The sequence below is a fragment of the Ranitomeya variabilis genome, chromosome 6 (assembly GCF_051348905.1).
Source record: "Ranitomeya variabilis isolate aRanVar5 chromosome 6, aRanVar5.hap1, whole genome shotgun sequence".
Lineage (NCBI taxonomy): Eukaryota > Metazoa > Chordata > Amphibia > Anura > Dendrobatidae > Ranitomeya > Ranitomeya variabilis.
This window is the reverse complement of record NC_135237.1, coordinates 404,908,160-404,921,702: the sequence shown is the minus strand read 5'-3', so window position 1 is coordinate 404,921,702 and position 13,543 is coordinate 404,908,160.

Below are 13,543 nucleotides of genomic sequence, written 5' to 3'. Positions count from 1 at the left end.
AAAATTTTTTTCCACAAATCAAACACGCACTATACCCCCTCTTTGGGAACTCTTTTGGGATGCTTTCCAACATAGTTTTAACTCTCTAGATGTAGAAGTAGGAGAATTAAGTGATTTTTCGCAAAACCTGAAAACGTCAAAAAATCTAATACCCGGCCAAGCCAAAAATGGCTGATTTTTAACCAAAAAACTTTTTTCCACAAATCAATCACACACTATACCCCCTCTTTGGGAACTCTTTTGGGATGCTTTCCAACATAGTTTTAACCCTCTAGATGTAGAAGTAGGGGAATTAAGTGATTTTTCGCAAAACCTGAAAACGTCAAAAAATCTGATACCCGGCTAAGCCAAAATTGGGCAGATTTTCAGCCAAAATTTTTTTTCCCACAAATCAAACATGCACTATACCCCCTCTTTGGGAACTCTTTTGGGATGCTTTCCAACATAGTTTTAACCCTCTAGATGTAGAAGTAGGGGAATTAAGTGATTTTTCACAAAACCTGAAAACGTCAAAAAATCTGATACCCGGCCAAGCCAAAAATGGCTGATTTTCATCCAAAATTTTTTTTCCACAAATCAAACATGCACTATACCCCCTCTTTGGGAACTTTTTGGGATGCTTTCCAACATAGTTTTAACCCTCTAGATGTAGAAGTAGGAGAATTAAGTGATTTTTCGCAAAACCTGAAAACGTCAAAAAATCTAATACCCGGCCAAGCCAAAAATGGCTGATTTTCAGCCAAAATTTTTTTTCCCACAAATCAAACACGCACTATACCCCCTCTTTGGGAACTCTTTTGGGATGCTTTCCAACATAGTTTTAACCCTCTAGATGTAGAAGTAGGGGAATTAAGTGATTTTTCGCAAAACCTGAAAACGTCAAAAAATCTAATACCCGGCCAAGCCAAAAATGGCTGATTTTCAGCCAAAATTTTTTTTCCCACAAATCAAACACGCACTATACCCCCTCTTTGGGAACTCTTTTGGGATGCTTTCCAACATAGTTTTAACCCTCTAGATGTAGAAGTAGGGAAATTAAGTGATTTTTCGCAAAACCTGAAAACGTCAAAAAATCTGATACCCGGCCAAGCCAAAAATGGCTGATTTTCATCCAAAAATTTTTTTTCCACAAATCAAACACGCACTAAACCCCCTCATTGGGAACTCTTTTGAGATGCTTTCCAACATAGTTTTAACCCTCTAGATGTAGAAGTAGGAGAATTAAGTGATTTTTCGCAAAACCTGAAAACGTCAAAAAATCTAATACCCGGCCAAGCCAAAAATGGCTGATTTTCAGCCAAAATTTTTTTTCCCACAAATCAAACACGCACTATACCCCCTCTTTGGGAACTCTTTTGGGATGCTTTCCAACATAGTTTTAACCCTCTAGATGTAGAAGTAGGGGAATTAAGTGATTTTTCGCAAAACCTGAAAACGTCAAAAAATCTAATACCCGGCCAAGCCAAAAATGGCTGATTTTCAGCCAAAATTTTTTTTCCCACAAATCAAACACGCACTATACCCCCTCTTTGGGAACTCTTTTGGGATGCTTTCCAACATAGTTTTAACCCTCTAGATGTAGAAGTAGGGGAATTAAGTGATTTTTCGCAAAACCTGAAAACGTCAAAAAATCTGATACCCGGCCAAGCCAAAAATGGCTGATTTTCATCAAAAATTTTTTTTTCCACAAATCAAACACGCACTAAACCCCCTCATTGGGAACTCTTTTGAGATGCTTTCCAACATAGTTTTAACCCTCTAGATGTAGAAGTAGGAGAATTAAGTGATTTTTCGCAAAACCTGAAAACGTCAAAAAATCTAATACCCGGCCAAGCCAAAAATGGCTGATTTTCAGCCAAAAATTTTTTTCCCACAAATCAAACACGCACTATACCCCCTCTTTGGGAACTCTTTTGGGATGCTTTCCAACATAGTTTTAACCCTCTAGATGTAGAAGTAGGGGAATTAAGTGATTTTTCGCAAAACCTGAAAACGTCAAAAAATCTAATACCCGGCCAAGCCAAAAATGGCTGATTTTCAGCCAAAATTTTTTTTCCCACAAATCAAACACGCACTATACCCCCTCTTTGGGAACTCTTTTGGGATGCTTTCCAACATAGTTTTAACCCTCTAGATGTAGAAGTAGGGGAATTAAGTGATTTTTCGCAAAACCTGAAAACGTCAAAAAATCTAATACCCGGCCAAGCCAAAAATGGCTGATTTTCAGCCCAAATTTTTTTTCCACAAATCAAACACGCACTATACCCCCTCTTTGGGAACTCTTTTGGGATGCTTTCCAACATAGGTTTAATCCTCTAGATGTAGAAGTAGGAGAATTAAGTGATTTTTCACAAAACCTGAAAACGTCAAAAAATCTAATACCCGGCCAAGCCAAAAATGGCTGATTTTCAGCCAAAATTTTTTTTTCCACCAATCAAACACACACTATACCCCCTTTTTGGTAACTTTTTTGGGATGCTTTCCAACATAGTTTTAACCCCCTAGATGTATAAGTAGGAGAATTAAGTGATTTTTCGCAAAACCTGAAAACGTCAAAAAATCTAATACCCGGCCAAGCCAAAATTGGCTGATTTTAAGCCAAAAAATTTTTTCCACAAATCAAACACGCACTATACCCCCTCTTTGGGAACTCTTTTGGGATGCTTTCCAACATAGTTTTAACTCTCTAGATGTAGAAGTAGGAGAATTAAGTGATTTTTCGCAAAACCTGAAAACGTCAAAAAATCTAATACCCGGCCAAGCCAAAAATGGCTGATTTTTAACCAAAAAACTTTTTTCCACAAATCAATCACACACTATACCCCCTCTTTGGGAACTCTTTTGGGATGCTTTCCAACATAGTTTTAACCCTCTAGATGTAGAAGTAGGGGAATTAAGTGATTTTTCGCAAAACCTGAAAACGTCAAAAAATCTGATACCCGGCTAAGCCAAAATTGGCAGATTTTCAGCCAAAATTTTTTTTCCCACAAATCAAACATGCACTATACCCCCTCTTTGGGAACTCTTTTGGGATGCTTTCCAACATAGTTTTAACCCTCTAGATGTAGAAGTAGGGGAATTAAGTGATTTTTCGCAAAACCTGAAAACATCAAAAAATCTGATACCCGGCCAAGCCAAAAATGGCTGATTTTCATCCAAAATTTTTTTTCCACAAATCAAACACGCACTATACCCCCTCTTTGGGAACTCTTTTGGGATGCTTTCCAACATAGTTTTAATCCTCTAGATGTAGAAGTAGGAGAATTAAGTGATTTTTTGCAAAACCTGAAAACGGCAAAAAATCTAATACCCGGCCAAGCCAAAAATGGCTGATTTTCAGCCAAAAAAGTTTTTTTCCACAAATCAAACACGCACTATACCCCCTTTTTGGGAACTCTTTTGGGATGCTTTCCAACATAGTTTTAACCCCCTAGATGTAGAAGTAGGAGAATTAAGTGATTTTTCGCAAAACCTGAAAACGTTAAAAAAATCTGATACTCAGCCAAAAAATTTTTTTCCACAAATCAAACACGCATTATACCCCCTCTTTGGGAACTCTTTTGGGATGCTTTCCAACATAGTTTTAACTCTCTAGATGTAGAAGTAGGAGAATTAAGTGATTTTTCGCAAAACCTGAAAACGTCAAAAAATCTAATACCCGGCCAAGCCAAAAATGGCTGATTTTAAGCCAAAAATTTTTTTCCACAAATCAAACACGCACTATACCCCCTCTTTGGGAACTCTTTTGGGATGCTTTCCAACATAGTTTTAACTCTCTAGATGTAGAAGTAGGAGAATTAAGTGATTTTTCGCAAAACCTGAAAACGTCAAAAAATCTAATACCCGGCCAAGCCAAAAATGGCTGATTTTTAACCAAAAAACTTTTTTCCACAAATCAATCACACACTATACCCCCTCTTTGGGAACTCTTTTGGGATGCTTTCCAACATAGTTTTAACCCTCTAGATGTAGAAGTAGGGGAATTAAGTGATTTTTCGCAAAACCTGAAAACGTCAAAAAATCTGATACCCGGCTAAGCCAAAATTGGGCAGATTTTCAGCCAAAATTTTTTTTCCCACAAATCAAACATGCACTATACCCCCTCTTTGGGAACTCTTTTGGGATGCTTTCCAACATAGTTTTAACCCTCTAGATGTAGAAGTAGGGGAATTAAGTGATTTTTCACAAAACCTGAAAACGTCAAAAAATCTGATACCCGGCCAAGCCAAAAATGGCTGATTTTCATCCAAAATTTTTTTTCCACAAATCAAACATGCACTATACCCCCTCTTTGGGAACTTTTTGGGATGCTTTCCAACATAGTTTTAACCCTCTAGATGTAGAAGTAGGAGAATTAAGTGATTTTTCGCAAAACCTGAAAACGTCAAAAAATCTAATACCCGGCCAAGCCAAAAATGGCTGATTTTCAGCCAAAATTTTTTTTCCCACAAATCAAACACGCACTATACCCCCTCTTTGGGAACTCTTTTGGGATGCTTTCCAACATAGTTTTAACCCTCTAGATGTAGAAGTAGGGGAATTAAGTGATTTTTCGCAAAACCTGAAAACGTCAAAAAATCTAATACCCGGCCAAGCCAAAAATGGCTGATTTTCAGCCAAAATTTTTTTTCCCACAAATCAAACACGCACTATACCCCCTCTTTGGGAACTCTTTTGGGATGCTTTCCAACATAGTTTTAACCCTCTAGATGTAGAAGTAGGGAAATTAAGTGATTTTTCGCAAAACCTGAAAACGTCAAAAAATCTGATACCCGGCCAAGCCAAAAATGGCTGATTTTCATCCAAAAATTTTTTTTCCACAAATCAAACACGCACTAAACCCCCTCATTGGGAACTCTTTTGAGATGCTTTCCAACATAGTTTTAACCCTCTAGATGTAGAAGTAGGAGAATTAAGTGATTTTTCGCAAAACCTGAAAACGTCAAAAAATCTAATACCCGGCCAAGCCAAAAATGGCTGATTTTCAGCCAAAAATTTTTTTCCCACAAATCAAACACGCACTATACCCCCTCTTTGGGAACTCTTTTGGGATGCTTTCCAACATAGTTTTAACCCTCTAGATGTAGAAGTAGGGGAATTAAGTGATTTTTCGCAAAACCTGAAAACGTCAAAAAATCTAATACCCGGCCAAGCCAAAAATGGCTGATTTTCAGCCAAAATTTTTTTTCCCACAAATCAAACACGCACTATACCCCCTCTTTGGGAACTCTTTTGGGATGCTTTCCAACATAGTTTTAACCCTCTAGATGTAGAAGTAGGGGAATTAAGTGATTTTTCGCAAAACCTGAAAACGTCAAAAAATCTGATACCCGGCCAAGCCAAAAATGGCTGATTTTCATCCAAAATTTTTTTTTCCACAAATCAAACACGCACTAAACCCCCTCATTGGGAACTCTTTTGAGATGCTTTCCAACATAGTTTTAACCCTCTAGATGTAGAAGTAGGAGAATTAAGTGATTTTTCGCAAAACCTGAAAACGTCAAAAAATCTAATACCCGGCCAAGCCAAAAATGGCTGATTTTCAGCCAAAAATTTTTTTCCCACAAATCAAACACGCACTATACCCCCTCTTTGGGAACTCTTTTGGGATGCTTTCCAACATAGTTTTAACCCTCTAGATGTAGAAGTAGGGGAATTAAGTGATTTTTCGCAAAACCTGAAAACGTCAAAAAATCTAATACCCGGCCAAGCCAAAAATGGCTGATTTTCAGCCAAAATTTTTTTTCCCACAAATCAAACACGCACTATACCCCCTCTTTGGGAACTCTTTTGGGATGCTTTCCAACATAGTTTTAACCCTCTAGATGTAGAAGTAGGGGAATTAAGTGATTTTTCGCAAAACCTGAAAACGTCAAAAAATCTGATACCCGGCCAAGCCAAAAATGGCTGATTTTCATCCAAAATTTTTTTTTCCACAAATCAAACACGCACTAAACCCCCTCATTGGGAACTCTTTTGAGATGCTTTCCAACATAGTTTTAACCCTCTAGATGTAGAAGTAGGAGAATTAAGTGATTTTTCGCAAAACCTGAAAACGTCAAAAAATCTAATACCCGGCCAAGCCAAAAATGGCTGATTTTCAGCCCAAATTTTTTTTTCCACAAATCAAACACGCACTATACCCCCTCTTTGGGAACTCTTTTGGGATGCTTTCCAACATAGGTTTAATCCTCTAGATGTAGAAGTAGGAGAATTAAGTGATTTTTCACAAAACCTGAAAACGTCAAAAAATCTAATACCCGGCCAAGCCAAAAATGGCTGATTTTCAGCCAAAATTTTTTTTTCCACCAATCAAACACACACTATACCCCCTTTTTGGTAACTTTTTTGGGATGCTTTCCAACATAGTTTTAACCCCCTAGATGTATAAGTAGGAGAATTAAGTGATTTTTCGCAAAACCTGAAAACGTCAAAAAATCTAATACCCGGCCAAGCCAAAATTGGCTGATTTTAAGCCAAAAATTTTTTTCCACAAATCAAACACGCACTATACCCCCTCTTTGGGAACTCTTTTGGGATGCTTTCCAACATAGTTTTAACTCTCTAGATGTAGAAGTAGGAGAATTAAGTGATTTTTCGCAAAACCTGAAAACGTCAAAAAATCTAATACCCGGCCAAGCCAAAAATGGCTGATTTTTAACCAAAAAACTTTTTTCCACAAATCAATCACACACTATACCCCCTCTTTGGGAACTCTTTTGGGATGCTTTCCAACATAGTTTTAACCCTCTAGATGTAGAAGTAGGGGAATTAAGTGATTTTTCGCAAAACCTGAAAACGTCAAAAAATCTGATACCCGGCTAAGCCAAAATTGGCAGATTTTCAGCCAAAATTTTTTTTCCCACAAATCAAACATGCACTATACCCCCTCTTTGGGAACTCTTTTGGGATGCTTTCCAACATAGTTTTAACCCTCTAGATGTAGAAGTAGGGGAATTAAGTGATTTTTCGCAAAACCTGAAAACATCAAAAAATCTGATACCCGGCCAAGCCAAAAATGGCTGATTTTCAGCCAAAATTTTTTTTTCCACAAATCAAACACGCACTAAACCCCCTCATTGGGAACTCTTTTGAGATGCTTTCCAACATAGTTTTAACCCTCTAGATGTAGAAGTAGGAGAATTAAGTGATTTTTCGCAAAACCTGAAAACGTCAAAAAATCTAATACCCGGCCAAGCCAAAAATGGCTGATTTTCAGCCAAAAATTTTTTTCCCACAAATCAAACACGCACTATACCCCCTCTTTGGGAACTCTTTTGGGATGCTTTCCAACATAGTTTTAACCCTCTAGATGTAGAAGTAGGGGAATTAAGTGATTTTTCGCAAAACCTGAAAACGTCAAAAAATCTAATACCCGGCCAAGCCAAAAATGGCTGATTTTCAGCCAAAATTTTTTTTCCCACAAATCAAACACGCACTATACCCCCTCTTTGGGAACTCTTTTGGGATGCTTTCCAACATAGTTTTAACCCTCTAGATGTAGAAGTAGGGGAATTAAGTGATTTTTCGCAAAACCTGAAAACGTCAAAAAATCTGATACCCGGCCAAGCCAAAAATGGCTGATTTTCATCCAAAATTTTTTTTTCCACAAATCAAACACGCACTAAACCCCCTCATTGGGAACTCTTTTGAGATGCTTTCCAACATAGTTTTAACCCTCTAGATGTAGAAGTAGGAGAATTAAGTGATTTTTCGCAAAACCTGAAAACGTCAAAAAATCTAATACCCGGCCAAGCCAAAAATGGCTGATTTTCAGCCCAAATTTTTTTTTCCACAAATCAAACACGCACTATACCCCCTCTTTGGGAACTCTTTTGGGATGCTTTCCAACATAGGTTTAATCCTCTAGATGTAGAAGTAGGAGAATTAAGTGATTTTTCACAAAACCTGAAAACGTCAAAAAATCTAATACCCGGCCAAGCCAAAAATGGCTGATTTTCAGCCAAAATTTTTTTTTCCACCAATCAAACACACACTATACCCCCTTTTTGGTAACTTTTTTGGGATGCTTTCCAACATAGTTTTAACCCCCTAGATGTATAAGTAGGAGAATTAAGTGATTTTTCGCAAAACCTGAAAACGTCAAAAAATCTAATACCCGGCCAAGCCAAAATTGGCTGATTTTAAGCCAAAAATTTTTTTCCACAAATCAAACACGCACTATACCCCCTCTTTGGGAACTCTTTTGGGATGCTTTCCAACATAGTTTTAACTCTCTAGATGTAGAAGTAGGAGAATTAAGTGATTTTTCGCAAAACCTGAAAACGTCAAAAAATCTAATACCCGGCCAAGCCAAAAATGGCTGATTTTTAACCAAAAAACTTTTTTCCACAAATCAATCACACACTATACCCCCTCTTTGGGAACTCTTTTGGGATGCTTTCCAACATAGTTTTAACCCTCTAGATGTAGAAGTAGGGGAATTAAGTGATTTTTCGCAAAACCTGAAAACGTCAAAAAATCTGATACCCGGCTAAGCCAAAATTGGCAGATTTTCAGCCAAAATTTTTTTTCCCACAAATCAAACATGCACTATACCCCCTCTTTGGGAACTCTTTTGGGATGCTTTCCAACATAGTTTTAACCCTCTAGATGTAGAAGTAGGGGAATTAAGTGATTTTTCGCAAAACCTGAAAACATCAAAAAATCTGATACCCGGCCAAGCCAAAAATGGCTGATTTTCATCCAAAATTTTTTTTCCACAAATCAAACATGCACTATACCCCCTCTTTGGGAACTTTTTGGGATGCTTTCCAACATAGTTTTAACCCTCTAGATGTAGAAGTAGGAGAATTAAGTGATTTTTCGCAAAACCTGAAAACGTAAAAAAATCTAATACCCGGCCAAGCCAAAAATGGCTGATTTTCAGCCAAAAATTTTTTTCCCACAAATCAAACACGCACTATACCCCCTCTTTGGGAACTCTTTTGGGATGCTTTCCAACATAGTTTTAACCCTCTAGATGTAGAAGTAGGGGAATTAAGTGATTTTTCGCAAAACCTGAAAACGTCAAAAAATCTGATACCCGGCCAAGCCAAAAATGGCTGATTTTCATCCAAAATTTTTTTTTCCACAAATCAAACACGCACTAAACCCCCTCATTGGGAACTCTTTTGAGATGCTTTCCAACATAGTTTTAACCCTCTAGATGTAGAAGTAGGAGAATTAAGTGATTTTTCGCAAAACCTGAAAACGTCAAAAAATCTAATACCCGGCCAAGCCAAAAATGGCTGATTTTCAGCCAAAATTTTTTTTTCCACAAATCAAACACGCACTATACCCCCTCTTTGGGAACTCTTTTGGGATGCTTTCCAACATAGTTTTAACCCCCTAGATGTATAAGTAGGAGAATTAAGTGATTTTTCGCAAAACCTGAAAACGTCAAAAAATCTAATACCCGGCCAAGCCAAAAATGGCTGATTTTCAGCCAAAATTTTTTTTTCCACAAATCAAACACGCACTATACCCCCTCTTTGGGAACTCTTTTTGGATGCTTTCCAACATAGTTTTAATCCTCTAGATGTAGAAGTAGGAGAATTAAGTGATTTTTCACAAACCTGAAAACGTCAAAAAATCTAATACCCGGCCAAGCCAAAAATGGCTGATTTTCAGCCAAAATATTTTTTTCCACAAATCAAACACGCACTATACCCCCTCTTTGGGAACTCTTTTGGGATGCTTTCCAACATAGTTTTAACCCCCTAGATGTATAAGTAGGAGAATTAAGTGATTTTTCGCAAAACCTGAAAACGTCAAAAAATCTAATACCCGGCCAAGCCAAAAATGGCTGATTTTCAGCCAAAAATTTTTTTTCCACAAATCAAACACGCACTATACCCCCTCTTTGGGAACTCTTTTTGGATGCTTTCCAACATAGTTTTAATCCTCTAGATGTAGAAGTAGGAGAATTAAGTGATTTTTCACAAAACCTGAAAACGTCAAAAAATCTAATACCCGGCCAAGCCAAAAATGGCTGATTTTCAGCCAAAATTTTTTTTTCCACCAATCAAACACACACTATACCCCCTTTTTGGTAACTTTTTTGGGATGCTTTCCAACATAGTTTTAACCCCCTAGATGTATAAGTAGGAGAATTAAGTGATTTTTCGCAAAACCTGAAAACGTCAAAAAATCTAATACCCGGCCAAGCCAAAAATGGCTGATTTTCAGCCAAAAATTTTTTTTCCACAAATCAAACACGCACTATACCCCCTCTTTGGGAACTCTTTTGGGATGCTTTCCAACATAGTTTTAACCCTCTAGATGTAGAAGTAGGGGAATTAAGTGATTTTTCGCAAATCCTGAAAACGTCAAAAAATCTAATACCCGGGCAAGCCAAAATTGGCAGATTTTCAGCCAAAAATTTTTTTTCCACAAATCAAGCATGCACTATACCCCCTCATTGGGAACTCTTTTGGGATGCTTTCCAACATAGTTTTAACCCTCTAGATGTAGAAGTAGGAGAATTAAGTGATTTTTCGCAAAACCTGTAAACGTCAAAAATCTAATACCCGGCCAAGCCAAAAATGGCTGATTTTCAGCCAAAATTTTTTTCCCACAAATCAAACACGCACTATACCCCCTCTTTGGGAACTCTTTTGGGATGCTTTCCAACATAGTTTTAACCCTCTAGATGTAAAAGTAGGAGAATTAAGTGATTTTTCGCAAAACCTGAAAACGTCAAAAAATCTAATACCCGGCCACGCCAAAAATGGCTGATTTTTAGCCAAAAAACTTTTTTCCACAAATCAAATACGCACTATACCCCCTCTTTGGGAACTCTTTTGGGATGCTTTCCAACATATTTTTAACCCTCTAGATGTAGAAGTAGGGGAATTAAGTGATTTTTCGCAAAACCTGAAAACGTCAAAAAATCTGATACCAGGCCAAGCCAAAAATGGCTGATTTTCATCCAAATTTTTTTTTACAAAAATCAAACATGCACTATACCCCCTCTTTGGGAACTCTTTTGGGATGCTTTCCAACATAGTTTTAACCCTCTAGATGTAGAAGTAGGGGAATTAAGTGATTTTTCGCAAAACCTGAAAACGTCAAAAAATCTGATACCCGGCTAAGCCAAAATTGGCAGATTTTCAGCCAAAATTTTTTTTCCCACAAATCAAACATGCACTATACCCCCTCTTTGGGAACTCTTTTGGGATGCTTTCCAACATAGTTTTAACCCTCTAGATGTAGAAGTAGGGGAATTAAGTGATTTTTCGCAAAACCTGAAAACATCAAAAAATCTGATACCCGGCCAAGCCAAAAATGGCTGATTTTCATCCAAAATTTTTTTTCCACAAATCAAACATGCACTATACCCCCTCTTTGGGAACTTTTTGGGATGCTTTCCAACATAGTTTTAACCCTCTAGATGTAGAAGTAGGAGAATTAAGTGATTTTTCGCAAAACCTGAAAACGTCAAAAAATCTAATACCCGGCCAAGCGAAAAATGGCTGATTTTCAGCCAAAAATTTTTTTCCCACAAATCAAACACGCACTATACCCCCTCTTTGGGAACTCTTTTGGGATGCTTTCCAACATAGTTTTAACCCTCTAGATGTAGAAGTAGGGGAATTAAGTGATTTTTCGCAAAACCTGAAAACGTCAAAAAATCTGATACCCGGCCAAGCCAAAAATGGCTGATTTTCATCCAAAATTTTTTTTTCCACAAATCAAACACGCACTAAACCCCCTCATTGGGAACTCTTTTGAGATGCTTTCCAACATAGTTTTAACCCTCTAGATGTAGAAGTAGGAGAATTAAGTGATTTTTCGCAAAACCTGAAAACGTCAAAAAATCTAATACCCGGCCAAGCCAAAAATGGCTGATTTTCAGCCAAAATTTTTTTTTCCACAAATCAAACACGCACTATACCCCCTCTTTGGGAACTCTTTTGGGATGCTTTCCAACATAGTTTTAATCCTCTAGATGTAGAAGTAGGAGAATTAAGTGATTTTTCACAAAACCTGAAAACGTCAAAAAATCTAATACCCGGCCAAGCCAAAAATGGCTGATTTTCAGCCAAAATTTTTTTTTCCACCAATCAAACACACACTATACCCCCTTTTTGGTAACTTTTTTGGGATGCTTTCCAACATAGTTTTAACCCCCTAGATGTATAAGTAGAAGAATTAAGTGATTTTTCGCAAAACCTGAAAACGTCAAAAAATCTAATACCCGGCCAAGCCAAAAATGGCTGATTTTCAGCCAAAAATTTTTTTTCCACAAATCAAACACGCACTATACCCCCTCTTTGGGAACTCTTTTTGGATGCTTTCCAACATAGTTTTAATCCTCTAGATGTAGAAGTAGGAGAATTAAGTGATTTTTCACAAAACCTGAAAACGTCAAAAAATCTAATACCCGGCCAAGCCAAAAATGGCTGATTTTCAGCCAAAATTTTTTTTTCCACCAATCAAACACACACTATACCCCCTTTTTGGTAACTTTTTTGGGATGCTTTCCAACATAGTTTTAACCCCCTAGATGTATAAGTAGGAGAATTAAGTGATTTTTCGCAAAACCTGAAAACGTCAAAAAATCTAATACCCGGCCAAGCCAAAAATGGCTGATTTTCAGCCAAAAATTTTTTTTCCACAAATCAAACACGCACTATACCCCCTCTTTGGGAACTCTTTTGGGATGCTTTCCAACATAGTTTTAACCCTCTAGATGTAGAAGTAGGGGAATTAAGTGATTTTTCGCAAATCCTGAAAACGTCAAAAAATCTAATACCCGGGCAAGCCAAAATTGGCAGATTTTCAGCCAAAAATTTTTTTTCCACAAATCAAGCATGCACTATACCCCCTCATTGGGAACTCTTTTGGGATGCTTTCCAACATAGTTTTAACCCTCTAGATGTAGAAGTAGGAGAATTAAGTGATTTTTCGCAAAACCTGTAAACGTCAAAAATCTAATACCCGGCCAAGCCAAAAATGGCTGATTTTCAGCCAAAATTTTTTTCCCACAAATCAAACACGCACTATACCCCCTCTTTGGGAACTCTTTTGGGATGCTTTCCAACATAGTTTTAACCCTCTAGATGTAAAAGTAGGAGAATTAAGTGATTTTTCGCAAAACCTGAAAACGTCAAAAAATCTAATACCCGGCCACGCCAAAAATGGCTGATTTTTAGCCAAAAAACTTTTTTCCACAAATCAAATACGCACTATACCCCCTCTTTGGGAACTCTTTTGGGATGCTTTCCAACATATTTTTAACCCTCTAGATGTAGAAGTAGGGGAATTAAGTGATTTTTCGCAAAACCTGAAAACGTCAAAAAATCTAATACCCGGCCAAGCCAAAAATGGCTGATTTTCAGCCAAAAATTTTTTTTCCCACAAATCAAACACGCACTATACCCCCTCTTTGGGAACTCTTTTGGGATGCTTTCCAACATAGTTTTAACCCTCTAGATGTAGAAGTAGGGGAATTAAGTGATTTTTCGCAAAACCTGAAAACGTCAAAAAATCTAATACCCGGCCAAGCCAAAAATGGCTGATTTTCAGCCAAAAATTT